This window comes from Lepus europaeus, chromosome 14 (assembly GCF_033115175.1).
Source record: "Lepus europaeus isolate LE1 chromosome 14, mLepTim1.pri, whole genome shotgun sequence".
NCBI classification, from domain to species: Eukaryota; Metazoa; Chordata; class Mammalia; order Lagomorpha; family Leporidae; genus Lepus; species Lepus europaeus.
This window is the reverse complement of record NC_084840.1, coordinates 75,428,807-75,443,963: the sequence shown is the minus strand read 5'-3', so window position 1 is coordinate 75,443,963 and position 15,157 is coordinate 75,428,807. Positions and strand designations below refer to the sequence as shown.

Below are 15,157 nucleotides of genomic sequence, written 5' to 3'. Positions count from 1 at the left end.
AGGTGAAATAAATTTAAAGCACATTTGCGAAGATGGCGGATAGTGAGGACGTGCGCCATTAGTCTACGAAAATAAAGTTTCATAAAAGTGGAATTACTGTGGCCTTGGGAAAAGACTCAAGAAAAAAACTGCAGAGGAAACGCTTCCGGATCTAGTGGATGTGACACAGAGAGCTCACTGCGTGGAAACCCAGCCGCAGGAGCCGAGCCGCAGAGTCTTGCCAGCGCAGGAACGAGAGGTAAGACAAAAGCCTCAGAAACTCTCCTCCTCCCGCCTCCGCCTGCAGCTCTGCCGCGGCGGCAGTGGCGGCAGCAGCGGTGGAGTCCCGAGTGCCTCTTTCCACGGTCCCAATCCCGGGGAGCGCGCGCGGACACTACAGCGGCGGCGGTGGCGGCGGCGGCGTGCCGAGCGCCTCTCACGGAGATCCCAGTCCCGGGGAGCGCGCGCAGGTACTACAGTGGCAGCGGCGTCGGCGGCAGCGTCCCGAGCGCCTCTCTCCACAGTCCCAGTCCCGGGGAGAGCGCGCAGGCACCACAGCAGTGGCGGCGGCGGCGGCGGCGGTGATTGTGTGGCCCGGCTTGCCCTAGGCGACAGCGCCTAGAGAGGACACAGAGGACCTACAAAGAGCCCACCGCGTGGAAAACCAACTTCGGGAGACGAGCCGCAAAATCTACCCGGCGCAGAAATCAACGGGAGCCATTCAGAACTACTTCCCAACTGAGTCAAAAAAAAAAAAATAGAGAGACAGAGAGAGATCCAGCAAGGAGCAAGGAGAGTCACTTTTTGCAAAGCCTCAAACCTGAAGAATCAAACAGAACTCACTGGCCACACCCACCACAGCCCCTAAGGATCCATCAAAACAGCCCACCTAGAGGCATAGTATAACGAGAAAAAAACACCACAGCAAAAAAAAAAAACATAAATTATCTCCAACATGCCAAACAACAAACGTAGAAGCAGAGTTAACAAGAGCAAGGAAGACACTATGATGCCTCCAAATGAACAAGACACGCCAATGCAAGATTATGAAGATGAAGAGACAGAGGAAATGCAAGAAGCAGATCTCAAAAAACTGATAAGAACATTAAGAAGTTCTCAAAAACAAATTCTTGAACTACAGAAATCCTTCATGGACAAGATAGAAAATCTCTCACGTGAAAATGAAATATTAAGGAGGAATCAAAATGAAATGAAACAACTAGTAGAACAGGAAACTAAGATAGTGACAAAAAACCACAATGAAATGAAGAACTCAATAGATCAAATGACAAACACATTAGAGAGCCTTAAAAACAGACTGGATGAAGCAGAAGAGAGAATATCGGAATTAGAAGACAGAGAACAGGAAAGGAAACAATCAAATCAAAGAAAAGAAGAAGAAATCAGAAATCTAAAAAATACTGTCAGGAATCTACAGGATACTCTCAAAAAACCCAACATTCGGGTTCTAGGAGTACCTGAAGGCATGGAGAGAGAGAAAGGATTAGAAGGCCTTTTTAGTGAGATACTAGCAGAAAATTTCCCAGGTTTGGAGAAAGACAGAAACATCCTAATACAGGAAGCTCATAGAACCCCTAATAAACATGACCAAAAGAGATCCTCACCACGACACGTCGTAATCAAACTCACCACAGTGAAACACAAAGAAAAGATCCTAAAATGTGCAAGAGAGAAACGCCAGATTACTCTCAGAGGATCTCCAATTAGACTCACAGCTGACTTCTCTTCAGAAACTCTACAAGCTAGGAGAGAATGGCGAGACATAGCCCAGGTGCTAAGAGAGAAAAACTGCCAGCCCAGAATACTATATCCTGCAAAGCTCTCATTTATGAATGAAGGTGAAATAAAGACCTTTCACAGCAAACAGAAATTGAAAGAATTTGTCGCCACTCGTCCAGCCCTGCAAAAGATGCTTAAAGATGTGTAACATACAGAAACACAGAAACACGGTCACCAATATGAAAGAAGGTAAAGGTAGGAAACCTCACACCAAAAGATCACAGGAATCTCAAGCCACATATTAGAAAGTATCTTTGGCTAATGGCAGGGCAAAGTTACTCCTTCTCAATAGTCTCATTGAATGTTAATGGCTTGAACTGTCCAGTCAAAAGACACCGATTGGCTGATTGGGTTAAGGAACAAAACCCATCCTTTTGCTGCTTACAAGAAACCCATCTATCCAACAATGATCCATACAGGCTGAGAGTGAAAGGCTGGAAAAAGATATACCATGCCAACAGAAATGAAAAGAGAGCGGGCGTAGCCATCTTAATATCGGACAACATAAACTTTACCACAAAAACTGTTAGGAGAGACAGAGGGGCACTATATAATGATTAAGGGATCCATTCAACAGGAAGATATAACGATTATCAATGTATATGCACCTAATTACAGGGCACAAGCTTACTTAAAAGACTTGTTAAGGGACTTAAAGGGAGACTTAGACCCCAACACAGTAGTACTGGGGGACTTCAATACTCCACTCTCAGAGATAGACAGATCAACAGAACAGAAGATCAACAAGGATACAGTAGATTTAAATGACACTATAGCCCAAATGGATCTAACAGATATCTACAGAACATTTCATCCTACATCTAAGGACTTTACATTCTTCTCAGCAGTACATGGAACCTTCTCTAGGATTGACCACATACTAGGCCATAAAGCAAGTCTCAGCAAATTCAAAAGAATTAGAATCATACCATGCAGCTTCTCAGACCACAAAGGAATGAAATTGGAAATTGGCAACTCAGGAATCCCTAGAGCACGTGCAAACACATGGAGATTGGACAACATGCTCATGAATGAACAATGGGTCATAGAAGAAATTAAAAGAGAAATCAAAAATTTTCTGGAAGTAAATGAGGATAACAGCATAACATACCAAAACCCATGGGATACAACAAAAGCAGTGTTAAGAGGAAAGTTTATATCAATAGGTGCCTACATCAAGAAATTGGAAAGGCACCAAATAGATGAGCTTTCAAGTCATCTCAAGGATCTAGAAAATCTGCAGCAAACCAAACCCAAACCCAGTAGGAGAAGAGAAATAATTAAAATCAGAGAAGAAATCAACAGGATTGAATCCAAAAAAACATTACAAAAAATCAGCCAAACGAGGAGCTGGTTTTTTGAAAAAATAAACAAAATTGACACCCCATTGGCCCAACTCACTAAAAAAAGAAGAGAAAAGACCCAAATCAATAGGATCAGAGATGAAAAGGGAAACGTAACAACAGATGCCGCAGAAATAAAAAGAATCATCAGAAATTACTACAAGGATTTGTATGCCAGCAAACAGGGAAATCTATCAGAAATGGACAGATTCTTGGACACATACAACCTCCCTAAATTGAGCCAGGAAGACATAGAAAACCTAAACAGACCAATAACTGACACAGAAATTGAAACAGTAATAAAGGCCCTTCCAACAAAGAAAAGCCTAGGGCCAGATGGATTCACTGCTGAGTTCTACCAGACATTTAGAGAAGAACTAACTCCAATTCTTCTCAAACTATTCAGAGCAATCGAAAAAGAGGGAGTCCTCCCAAATTCTTTCTATGATGCCACCATCACCTTAATTCCTAAGCCAGAAAGAGATGCAACATTGAAAGAGAATTACAGACCAATATCCCTGATGAACAATACTCAATAAATACTCAATAAATACTCAATAAAATTCTGGCCAATAGAATGCAACAACACATCAGAAAGATCATCCACCCAGACCAAGTGGGATTCATCCCCGGTATGCAGGGATCGTTCAACATTCGCAAAACAATCAACGTAATACACTACATTAACAGACTGCAGAAGAAAAACCATATGATTCTCTCAATAGACGCAGAGAAAGCATTTGATAAAATACAACACCCTTTCGTGATGAAAACTCTAAGCAAACTGGGTATGGAAGGAACATTCCTCAATACAATCAAAGCAATATATGAAAAACCCACGGCCAACATCCTATTGAATGGGGAAAAGTCGGAAGCATTTCCACTGAAATCTGGTACCAGACAGGGATGCCCTCTCTCACCACTGCTATTCAATATAATTCTGGAAGTTTTGGCCAGAGCCATTAGGCAAGAAAAAGAAATTAAAGGGATACAAATCGGGAAGGACGAACTCAAACTATCCCTCTTTGCAGATGATATGATTCTTTATTTAGGGGACCCAAAGAACTCTACTAAGAGACTGCTGGAACTCATCGAAGAGTTTGGCAAAGTAGCAGGATATAAAATCAATGCACAAAAATCAACAGCCTTTGTATACACAGGCAATGCCACAGCTGAAGAAGAACTTCTGAATTCAATCCCATTCACAATAGCTACAAAAACAATCAAATACCTTGGAATAAACTTAACCAAAGACGTTAACGATCTCTACGATGAAAACTACAAAACCTTACAGAAAGAAATAGAAGAGGATACCAAAAAATGGAGAAATCTTCCATGCTCATGGATTGGAAGAATCAATATCATCAAAATGTCTATTCTCCCAAAAGCAATTTATACATTCAATGCAATACCCATCAAGATCCCGAAGACATTCTTCTCAGATCTGGAAAAAATGATACTGAAATTCATATGGAGACACAGAAGACCTCGAATAGCCAAAGCAATCCTGTACAACAAAAACAAAGCCGGAGGCATCACAATACCTGATTTCAGGACATACTACAGGGCAGTTGTTATCAAAACAGCATGGTACTGGTACAGAAACAGATGGATAGACCAATGGAACAGAATAGAAACACCAGAAATCAATCCAAACATCTACAGCCAACTTATATTTGACCAAAGATCCAAATCTAATCCCTGGAATAAGGACAGTCTATTCAATAAATGGTGCTGGGAAAATTGGATTTCCACGTGCAGAAGCTTGAAGCAAGACCCATACCTTTCACCTTACACAAAAATTCACTCAACATGGATTAAAGACTTAAATCTATGACCCGAAACCATCAAATTATTAGAGAGCATTGGAGAAACCCTGCAAGATATAGGCACAGGCAAAGACTTCCTGGAAAATACTCCAACAGCACAGGCAGTCAAAACCAAAATTAACATTTGGGATTGCATCAAATTGAGAAGTTTCTGCACTTCAAAAGAAACAGTCAGGAAAGTGAAGAGGCAACCGACAGAATGGGAAAAAATATTCGCAAACTATACTACAGATAAAGGGTTGATAACCAGAATCTACAAAGAAATCAAGAAAATCCACAACAACAAAACAAACAACCCACTTAAGAGATGGGCCAAGGACCTCAATAGACATTTTTCGAAAGAGGAAATCCAAATGGCCAACAGACACATGAAAAAATGTTCAAGATCACTAGCAATCAGAGAAATGCAAATCAAAACCACAATGAGGTTCCATCTCACCCCGGCGAGAATGGCTCACATTCAGAAATCTACCAACAACAGATGCTGGAGAGGATGTGGGGAAAAAGGGACACTAACCCACTGTTGGTGGGAATGCAAACTGGTTAAGCCACTATGGAAGTCTGTCTGGAGATTCCTCAGAAACCTGAACATAACCCTACCATACAACCCAGCCATCCCACTCCTTGGAATTTACCCAAAGGAAATTAATTTGGCAAATAAAAAAGCCATCTGCACACTAATGTTTATTGCAGCTCAATTCACAATAGCAAAGACCTGGAATCAACCTAAATGTCCATCAACAGTAGACTGGATAAAGAAATTATGGGACATGTACTCCATAGAATACTATACAGCAGTAAGAAACAACGAAACCCAGTCATTTGCAACAAGATGGAGCAACCTGGAAGACATCATGCTGAGTGAATTAAGCCAGTCCCAAAGAGACAAATATCATTTGTTTTCCCTGATCGGTGACAACTGAGCGCCAAAGGGGAAACCTGTTAAGTGAAATGGACACTATAAGCAACAATGAACTGATCAGCTCCTGTCCTGACTTTAGATGTACAATGTAATACTTTATCCTTTTTAGTATTTGTTGTTGTTGTTGTTGTTGTTCTAGTGCTATTGGTTGAACTCAGTAATTAACACACAATTATCCTTAGGTGTTTAAATTTTAACAGAAAAGTGATCCCTGTTAAATCTAAGAGTGGAAAAAGAGAGGGAGGAGATGAACAATTTGGAACATGCTCAATCGGACTGGCCGCAAATGGTGTAGTCAGAAATGTGCCAGGGGATTCCAACACAATCCCACCCAGGTGGCATGTACCAATGCCATCTCACTAGTCCAAGTGATCAATATCAGCTCACAATTGATAGCTCTGATAGGTCTAAGAGTCAAAGAGATCACACAAACAAGACAAGTAACTGCTAATACTAACTGATAGAATCAAAAAGGGAGAGAAAGATCCAACATGGGAACCGGGATACACAGCAGACTCATAGAATGGCAGATGTCCTAAACAACACTCTGGCCTCAGAATCAGCCCTCAAGGCATTCGGATCTGGCGGAAGAGCCCATGAGAGTATAGCAGGCATGGAAAGCCAAGATATCATGGAAAAAAAAAGACCTAAATGAAAGATCTCTGTTAGTGAGATCCCAGTGGAAAGAACGGGGCCGTCAAAGAAGGAGGTACCCTTCTCTGAAGGGAGGAGAGAACCTCCACTTTGACTATGACCCTATCGGAATAAGATCAAAGTCAGCGAACCCTAAAGGCTTCCATAGCCCTGGCAACTCATGACTAGAGCCTAGGGAGATTACTGACGCCATGAACAGGAGTGTCAAATTGTTAAATCAGCAACAGGAGTCACTGTGTACTTACACCCCATGTGGGATCTGTCCCTAATGTGTTGCCTAAAGCGAAGTGATGCTATAACTAGTACTGAAACAGTATTTTTATACTATGTGTTTCTGTGCGGGCACAAACTGATGAGGTCTTTACTAATTATATACCGAATTGATCTTCTGTATATAAAGAGATTTGGAAATGAAAAAAAAAAAAAAAAACAACCTGGTGTTAAAATGGAAATGGCATAGAAAATTAATTAATTTGAAAAAAAATTATGTAGGATCTCTGTCTTTAATGTGCTGTACATTGCTATTTAATGCTATAATTAGTAATCCAATGGTAGTTTATTCACTTTACGTTGCTATGTGGGCAAAATGTTGAAATCTTTACCTAATATATACTAAACTGATCTTCTGTATATAAAGAGAATTGAAAATGAATCTTTACATGAATGGAAGGGGAGAGGGAGCGGGAAAGGGGAGGGTTGCGGGCGGGAGGGAAGTTATGGGAGGGGGGAAGCCATTGTAACCCATAAGCTATACTTTGGAAATTTATATTCAAATAAAAGTTTAATTTAAAAAAAAGCACATTTGCAATGGTAACAAGCAAGAGAATTCAAATAATTTGGTCCTAAATACTAAAAATGCAAGCAACTGTGAAACAAATAAAATACCAAACAGAATATAAAGTATTTTCACTAGTTTCTTTAAATTATAGTTTTAGATGAGAGTGCAGTAGTTTATTACAAATATTTGGTTCATTAACAATTTCTCTGTAGTTCACCCTCACCCTTCTCTATGGAATGTATGCTTAATATCATCCACTTTCGTTTTGTTGCATTTATTTTTTATGTATTCCTAAGACAAGTATGCCTTTTTGGAATACGTTTACAGTAACAAATTCTTCACCACATTCAATGAGGGCTGCTTGGTACCTGGGTCCTTGATTTCATTTCAAGAGAGAATTCAGGAGAGAGCTAGAGAATAGCAAATGATGAGCAACAAGTGTTTTATTGCAAAAGCAGACGGGAACTCCAGAGAGTGGGGCCTTCCACCTTCCTCTCTGAATTGTGTTTAACATTAAATGACCTGTTCAATAAAAGGGAAGATTATCCTAATGAAGAGGAGATGCATTCTAATAAAGGGGAGGAAAAGTCAAGCTTTTCTGGAAAGTAGGTGGGTGGAGATTTCCTAGAATGCATTTCCTACCTCTGTTGGCTCCTTATGTGGTCCAGCATTTGCTGCCACGGGGAGTGGTAGGTGTTTCATTTATCATGCTCACTTATTACAGCGTGTATAGTGAGCTATGCATCAACCTAGATCAGCCTTAGGGACCATTTATCTTCAGATTGTGGGGAACCAAGCCCATATTCTGAATCTTGAGATAGTAGGAACTTTTATTCCCAGGTGCCTCAACTACTTTCTCTGCCTCCTTGTCTCAATATGTTTAAAGCTAAAGAAGAAAAAGCAACAAGATTATATATAATAATCACAAGATTGTATAAAATAACAAATCACTTAATCATTATTTGGCTCAATAGATGAAGTATTGGAGTGGAACCAGGTAAGTGAGGAACTTCAGAAAATTCATGGAAAATGTGTAGGAGAGCAAGAACCAGGATCAAAACTACCTCTAACTCTAAAACTTTCCACTACCTGACTCATTCATGTGATGTTAAATAAACTGCTTCTACTACTTGCAGAAGTAAACAAATCAAAAAATAAAAATGTTAAAAACCTGTGTATATGGATTTAATAATTTTTGCACCAAAACAAGCTTATCTTTGATTTCCATTTTCCATGAACTTTCTCAAATTCCCTCATAAGAAAGTACATATTAAAATTTGAGACAAAAAAGCTAAAGGAATAGGAAATTAAAGTAGCAAATTGAGGAAAAATAGAATTAGGTGGGCTTTAAAGGGCAAATAGTGAAACAAAGCAACAACAAAAAACTCATACAGTGGGGTGCAAACTGAACATCCCCCAGAGCACCTGCCTTGCTAAGCTGATTGCTTTCTGGTACTGTTCACTTGCTCCCTGGGGTTTTTTCTGCTCTTCTCTACTTCATTTGTTTACAATAGATGATAGCTAAAATGGATAACTTCTGAGTAGCAACTATATATTAATATATCATGTAAATATTATTTTGAAGCTTTTATGTGTATACTGGGTGTATCAATATATCCTTAATGTATAACTTTTTTTTTAAAGTTTTATTTATTTTAAAATGGGCTAAGCCTTTACCTTTGGCACCAGCATCCCATATGGTTGCTGGTTCAAGTCCCAGCTTCTCCTCTTCTGGTCCAGCTCTCTGTTATGGCCTGGGAAAGCAGTAGAAGTTGGCCCAAGTGCTTGGGTCCCTGTACCCATGTGGGAGACCCAGAAGAAGCTCCTGGCTCCTGGCTTCCAATCTGCTCAGCTCCAGCCATTATGGCCATCTGAGGAGTTAACCAGCTGATGGAAACCCATTCTGTCTCTCCCTTTTTCTGTCTGTAATTATACATCTCAAATAAACAAATAAATATGCTTTTAAAAAATTCATCGACATGTATTCTGGCACTGTGGTGTAGCTGGTAAAGCTACTGCCTGCAATGCTGTCATCCCCTGTGGGGGCCAGTTCAAGTCTGAACGGCTCCGTTTCCAATCCAGCTGCCTAATAGTGAGCCTGGGAAAGCAACTGAGGATGACCCAAGTCCTTGGGCCCTTGCACCCATGAGGGAGACCCAGGAAAGGCTCCTAGCTCTTGGATCTGGACCAGTCTGGTTCCTGCTGTTGCAGCCATTTTAGGAGTGAACCAAGGGATGAAAGATCTCTCTCTCTCCCTCTCCCTCTCCCTCTCTCTCTCTCTGTAACTCTGCCTTCCAAATAAATAAATAAATCTTTAAAAAAATCACCAACACACCAATAATACAAAGCTAAACAGCATTATAAACTATTCCAGCTTCAGGAAAATAAAACATACTATGGTTGCCCAAGCTAGATGTAGTCTAAATTTTAGAACAAAGGAAGAATGCGAAACTAAGAAAAGGAAAAAGCAATCATTTAAAATGTTTATAAGAAGGAAATCCCAGAGAAAAATCTGCTTTCTCATAGTCATTTTCTTCTCTAAATTAATAAAAATTATTTTAACATAAACTTTATTTTATAAAAAACTCTTCAAGTAACTAAAAGGGATGTTTGAAGGCCATTTTCACAACTTTTTTGTTTGTTTGTTTGCTTGCTTGTTTGCTTGCTTGTTTGCTTTTATTGCCATTATTGCCAAATTAATGCACATTCGACAAAACATTTCCAAGACAATCCAGTAACTCACAAGGGAGTTTTCCATTCAGTATCTTAATCACAAATATAGTCTATGTTTACGGTAGTTAAGCTGATCAAATTGTAAACAATGTTAATTAAAAACAAAAGGCAAGAATGGCAAACATTTTCCATGCTACTCCAGTAGTCCTTTTTGTAAGTTCAGGACAGGACAACAAACACTGTGTAAAATGTTTTTGTCCTGCGTGTTGACCATTACAACCACACCTTGAGCCTCAGCCTCTGCTGCCCCATGAACATAGTCTAGTATACCCAATCCCCATGTCAATCAAGGGAGCCCAATCTTTAGAGGCTGGGGCTTCTTTCTATCTCTGACAATAGGCAAACGCAGTGCTTTGCTGTTGAATAACCAAGAGTTCAGCAGCTCACAGTGGAACTTGCCAATCTGTCTGCACAGGTCTCCCAAAAGTGTGAACCTCTGTTCACATCACTTGCAGGTGTGTAGCTTCTCATAGGTGTGCACCACGGCATGGTGGCTCAGGTTGTGTGAATACTGGAAGCTCTTGCCACACTTGTGCACATGGAGGGCTTCTCCCACAAAGTGAATCCTCTCATGGTGTTGGAGGGTATAGATGCAGGAGAAATTCTTCCCCCACAGTGAGCACGTGGGAACACTGGCATTGGCAGTGGGCTTGGATGCCGCCCTGCTTGTGAAGGTTAGTGCTCAGGTGTATCTGGAGGCATGGGAAGACTTTGTTGTACAGAGGGCAGGTGAAGTTCTAGTCAGCAAGGTTCAGGATGTTGGAGACATAGGGGAGTAGACTGGTCTTCATGCCATCTTCCACCTGGACTCACTGGTTCTCCAGGGCCACCAGTTCATCATTGCTGGCTTTGCCCTCCAGATCAAGCTCCCTCAGGACTGAGTCTTCCCATAGAGGAAGGAGCCAGATAGGCCAGCTCATACTGTACCTTGTTATTAATGCTCACACTTTCCTTCATAGTGCTATGTCTGCTGTCAGAGTCATTAGTGCGAATATCACTCTGATCACAGGAAGCCTCTTTCTGCACCTTCACCTGTACCAGGTTGCTTCTCAGCACGCTGTGTGAAGACAAATAAGAGCTCTTTACTAATTATATACTGAATCAATCTTCTGTATATAAAGATAATTGGAAATGAAAAACAAAACCTGGTGTTAAATTGGAAATGGCATAGAAAATTAATTAATTTTTTTAAAAAAATATTATGTAGGATCTCTGTTTTTAATGTGCTGTACACTCTTATTTAATGCTATAACTAGTACTCCAACAGTATTTTTTTTTCACTTTGTGTTGCTATATGGGGGCAAACTGTTGAAATCTTTACCTAATATATACTAAACTGATCTTCTGTATATAAAGAGAATTGAAAATGAATCTTGATGTGATTGGAAGGGGAGAGGGAGTGGGAAAGGGGAGGGTTGTGGGTAGGAGGGAAGTTTTGGGAAGGGGAAGCCATTGTAACCCATAAGCTGTACTTTGGAAATTTATATTCATTAAATAAAAGTTTAATAAAAAATGCTAAAAAAAAGATTTTCAACTCCTGAAAGGCTGGACTTGACAGGTCCAGCACACGGTTAACATTTGCCAAATCCCTCATGGAGGTGTCAGACCGCTGTGGCAAAGAGTCTTGAGCTGCACGGGCTGGCTACCATTTTTCCAGCTGCTGTGCCTTAGGCTCTGCTTCTCCACCACTTGAGAGATGCCTGCTGAGACTGATGACAATCACATGCACATGTTCCCAGGCTCTGCCTCCAAGTCCCTGTCACTGGGCATGATGTTCAGTATGTCATCTTTTTCTTCATCTTCATTTTTATCACTGAGTGAATCACCTACCATGTGGCTGCTGCCATCAGAAGTCTCAACTTGGAACAACTTGAAGAATCTTTGCCCATTTTCATGCTGTCTGCCTCCATAGTGGCTTTCTCTTTCAGCTTCTCTTTGCAGGTTTTGTCATACATGTATAGATAACAGTTGCTAGCTTGTCTTCAATGAACAAATCTTTGAACTGCAGAAAATGTCAACTGGGGTGGGCCCTGTGGCTCAGCAGGTTAAAACCTGCAGCACTGGCATTCCATATGGGCACTGGTTCACTTCCAATCCAGCTCCCTGGGAGTGCACCTGGGAAAGCAGTGGAAGATGGATCAAGTGCTTAGGCCCCTTACCTATGTGAGAGATCCAGAAGAAGCTCCTGGCTCCTGACTTCAAATCAGCCCAGCTCTGATCTTTGTGGCCATTTGGGGAGTGAGTCAGGGAATGGAAGACCTCTCTCTGTCTCTCCTTCTCTCTTTATGTTACTCTGCCTCTCAAATAAATAAATACATATTTAGGGGCCAGCACTGTGTCGCAGCAGATTAACACCCTGGCCTGAAGAGCTGGCATCCCATATGGACACCAGTTCAAGAACTGGCTGCTCCACATCCAATCCAGCTCTCTGCTATGGCCTGGGATAGCAGTAGAATATGGCCAAAGTCCTTGGACCCCTGCACCCACGTGGGAGACCTGGAAGAAGCTCCTGGCTCCTGGATTCAGGTCAGCACAACTCTGGCCATTGCAGCCAATTGGGGAGTGAACCATCAGATAGAAGACCTCTCTCTCTCTCTCTCTTCTCTCTCTGCCTCTCCTCTCTCTGTGTAATTCTGACTTTCAAATAAATAAATAAATAAATCTTTAGAAAAAAAAAACAGCCACTCCAATATGAGATGCAGGCATCCCAAATGGCATCTTTAAAAAAATACATACATACATATTTTAAAAAAAGAAAAAGAGAAAGTATCTACTATGATATGGAAATGCTACACTATCTTCAAAAACCCCACTGTCAGCTGGAGTAGTGTTTTGGGGGCAGAGCTAAGAGGGCCCCACTCTCAACAGCTCCCCATGGCAGCAGCCCAGTGGTGGCCAAAGCCTTCCAGACACAGCAAGTGACAAAATGACCCATCTCTGAACATGTAGCCCAAGGCAGAGATAAGATGGAGTTGCTGTTTGTGGGACAAGTGGAGGATAGGCATGCTCAAGAGGGACAAAATAGTGTGGTTGGTCAAATATGCATATCCCATCCGTCAGGGAAACACTTGCACAGTCTGGGAATGCAGGAGGGGGAACTCATGAACAGAGCCTGATGAGATCATCTTAATGGCTGGCCATGGATCAGCTTGTTGAGTGAAAAGTAAGCAAGCAGGAGCTGGTACTGTGGTGTAGTAGGCTAAGCCTCCACCTGCAGTGCCAGTATTCTAAATGGTTGGAGGTTCCTCTTCCTATCCAGTTCTCTGCTATGGCCCAGGAAAGCAGTAGAAGATGGCCCAAGTCCTTTTGCCCCTGAAACTGCGTGAGAGACCTGGAAGAAGCTCCTGGTTCTTGGCTTTGGACCAGCCCAGCTCTGCCTATTGCAGCCCTTTAGGGAGTGAACCAATAATGGAAGACCTTTCTCTCTTTCTCTCCCTCTCTCTGTAACTCTACCTCTCAAGTAAATAAAATATTTTTAAAAAGTAAAACAAGAAAACGAACATAAAACCAAAATACCAAATTTAAATAGTTACCCTTGGTCCAAGAAAAGAAAACAAGATAACTGATGGTAAATATTTCATTATTTGGTTACCATGCATGGGTCCAGTTGATTAATGAGTAATAATTAACAAACAATGGTAGTCAATTTAAAAGTTTAAAATCACATAATCCCATGATCTTTTAATTTCATGTCAACCTGTTCATTTGTATTGTAACAGTGATATAGAGACATGTCTGCTGACAACCAGTTTTAATTGTTGTGTTATAAATATCAAAATAATCACATATGTGAAAGTTCAAGTGTTCTTTTATTTTAAGGTTTATTAAGCACATTTTGTCATAGTAAATAATATATAGGTTGAGGATTGGTACTAGGACAGGTGTTTGACCAGGCATGTACTTAAACACGTAGATGTCAGAGTGTCTGGGTTTGAGTCCCAGCTATATTCTTAAATCTAACTTCTTGCTAATATGCACCTAGAAGGCAGCAGGTGATGCTGCAATTGCTGGGTCCCTGCCACCCACATGGAGAGCTGGACTGAGTTCCTGACTCCTGGCTGTACCTGTGGCCGAGGCATGCCGTTGTGGGCATGTGGGGGAGTGAGCCAATAGATGGGTGCTCTCTTTTTTCTCTCTCTTTCTCTCTGTCTCTTATATAAACTTAGAAAAAGAATCATTACTCTCATTTTGAAAGTGATAATTCTTCTCTGTTGTCAATTTTACCAAAACAGAATGGAAAAAAAGTTGTCAGCTCCTGAAAAAGAAGCATGAGGATTTGAAAAAGTAATAAATAATACTGTAACTAAATAAGAAAAAATATAGTAATGTGATATTTAAATATTCACTGAAGAAATGTAAAATGCACTTTTTAAAGATTTATTTTATTATTTGAAAGAGTACTAGAATGGGAGAGAGAGAGGGAAGAGAGAGAGAGTTTGATTGATTGATCTTCATCCACTGGTTAAATCTTCAATTGGCCACAACAGCCAGGGCTGGGCTGGGACAAAGCCAGGAGCCAGGAACTCCATCTGGGTCTCATATGGGTGGCAGATGACTGAGTACTTGGACCATCTTCCACTGCTTTCCCAGGTGCGTTAGCAGAAATGGATCAGAAGCAGAGCAGCAGGGACTGGAACCACCACTCCAATATGGGATGCTGGCATCTCAAGCGGCAGCTTAACTCCACCGTACCATAATGCCAGCTCCCAATGTAAATTTTTAAAATTTTTTATTTATTTGAAAGGTGGAGAAACAGAGACAGAAAGAGATATCTCCCATGTGCTGGTGCCCTTTCCAGTGTCCACAATAACTGAGGCTGGACTAAGCCAATGCCCAGAGTTGAGACTTCAATCCAGGTCTCCCACATAGGTGGCAGGGATGCAACTACTTGAGAGATAATCTGCTGCTTCCTGCACAGTAGCAGGCAGCTGGAATCGAGTGCACAGAAGAGACTCACACCCAAGCACTGCAATGCGGTGTGAAGATGCCCACGTGGTACCTTAATCTCTGCCTCAAACTCCCTCCTCAACAGTGTGAATATTAACTGCCCATTGAGGTCACAAGCTGTAACTGGTAAAATTAAAATAGAAAACATGAATTGCAGGTGATTTTATTATAA

The 15,157-nt window shown here is 41.1% G+C and overlaps 1 pseudogene; it reads right to left on the bottom strand.

Moving 5' to 3' along the window:
- Nucleotides 1-10,324: 10,324 nt before the first annotated feature.
- LOC133773462 (zinc finger and BTB domain-containing protein 18-like) lies at nt 10,325-14,117 on the bottom strand (annotated as a pseudogene).
- Nucleotides 14,118-15,157: the final 1,040 nt, after the last annotated feature.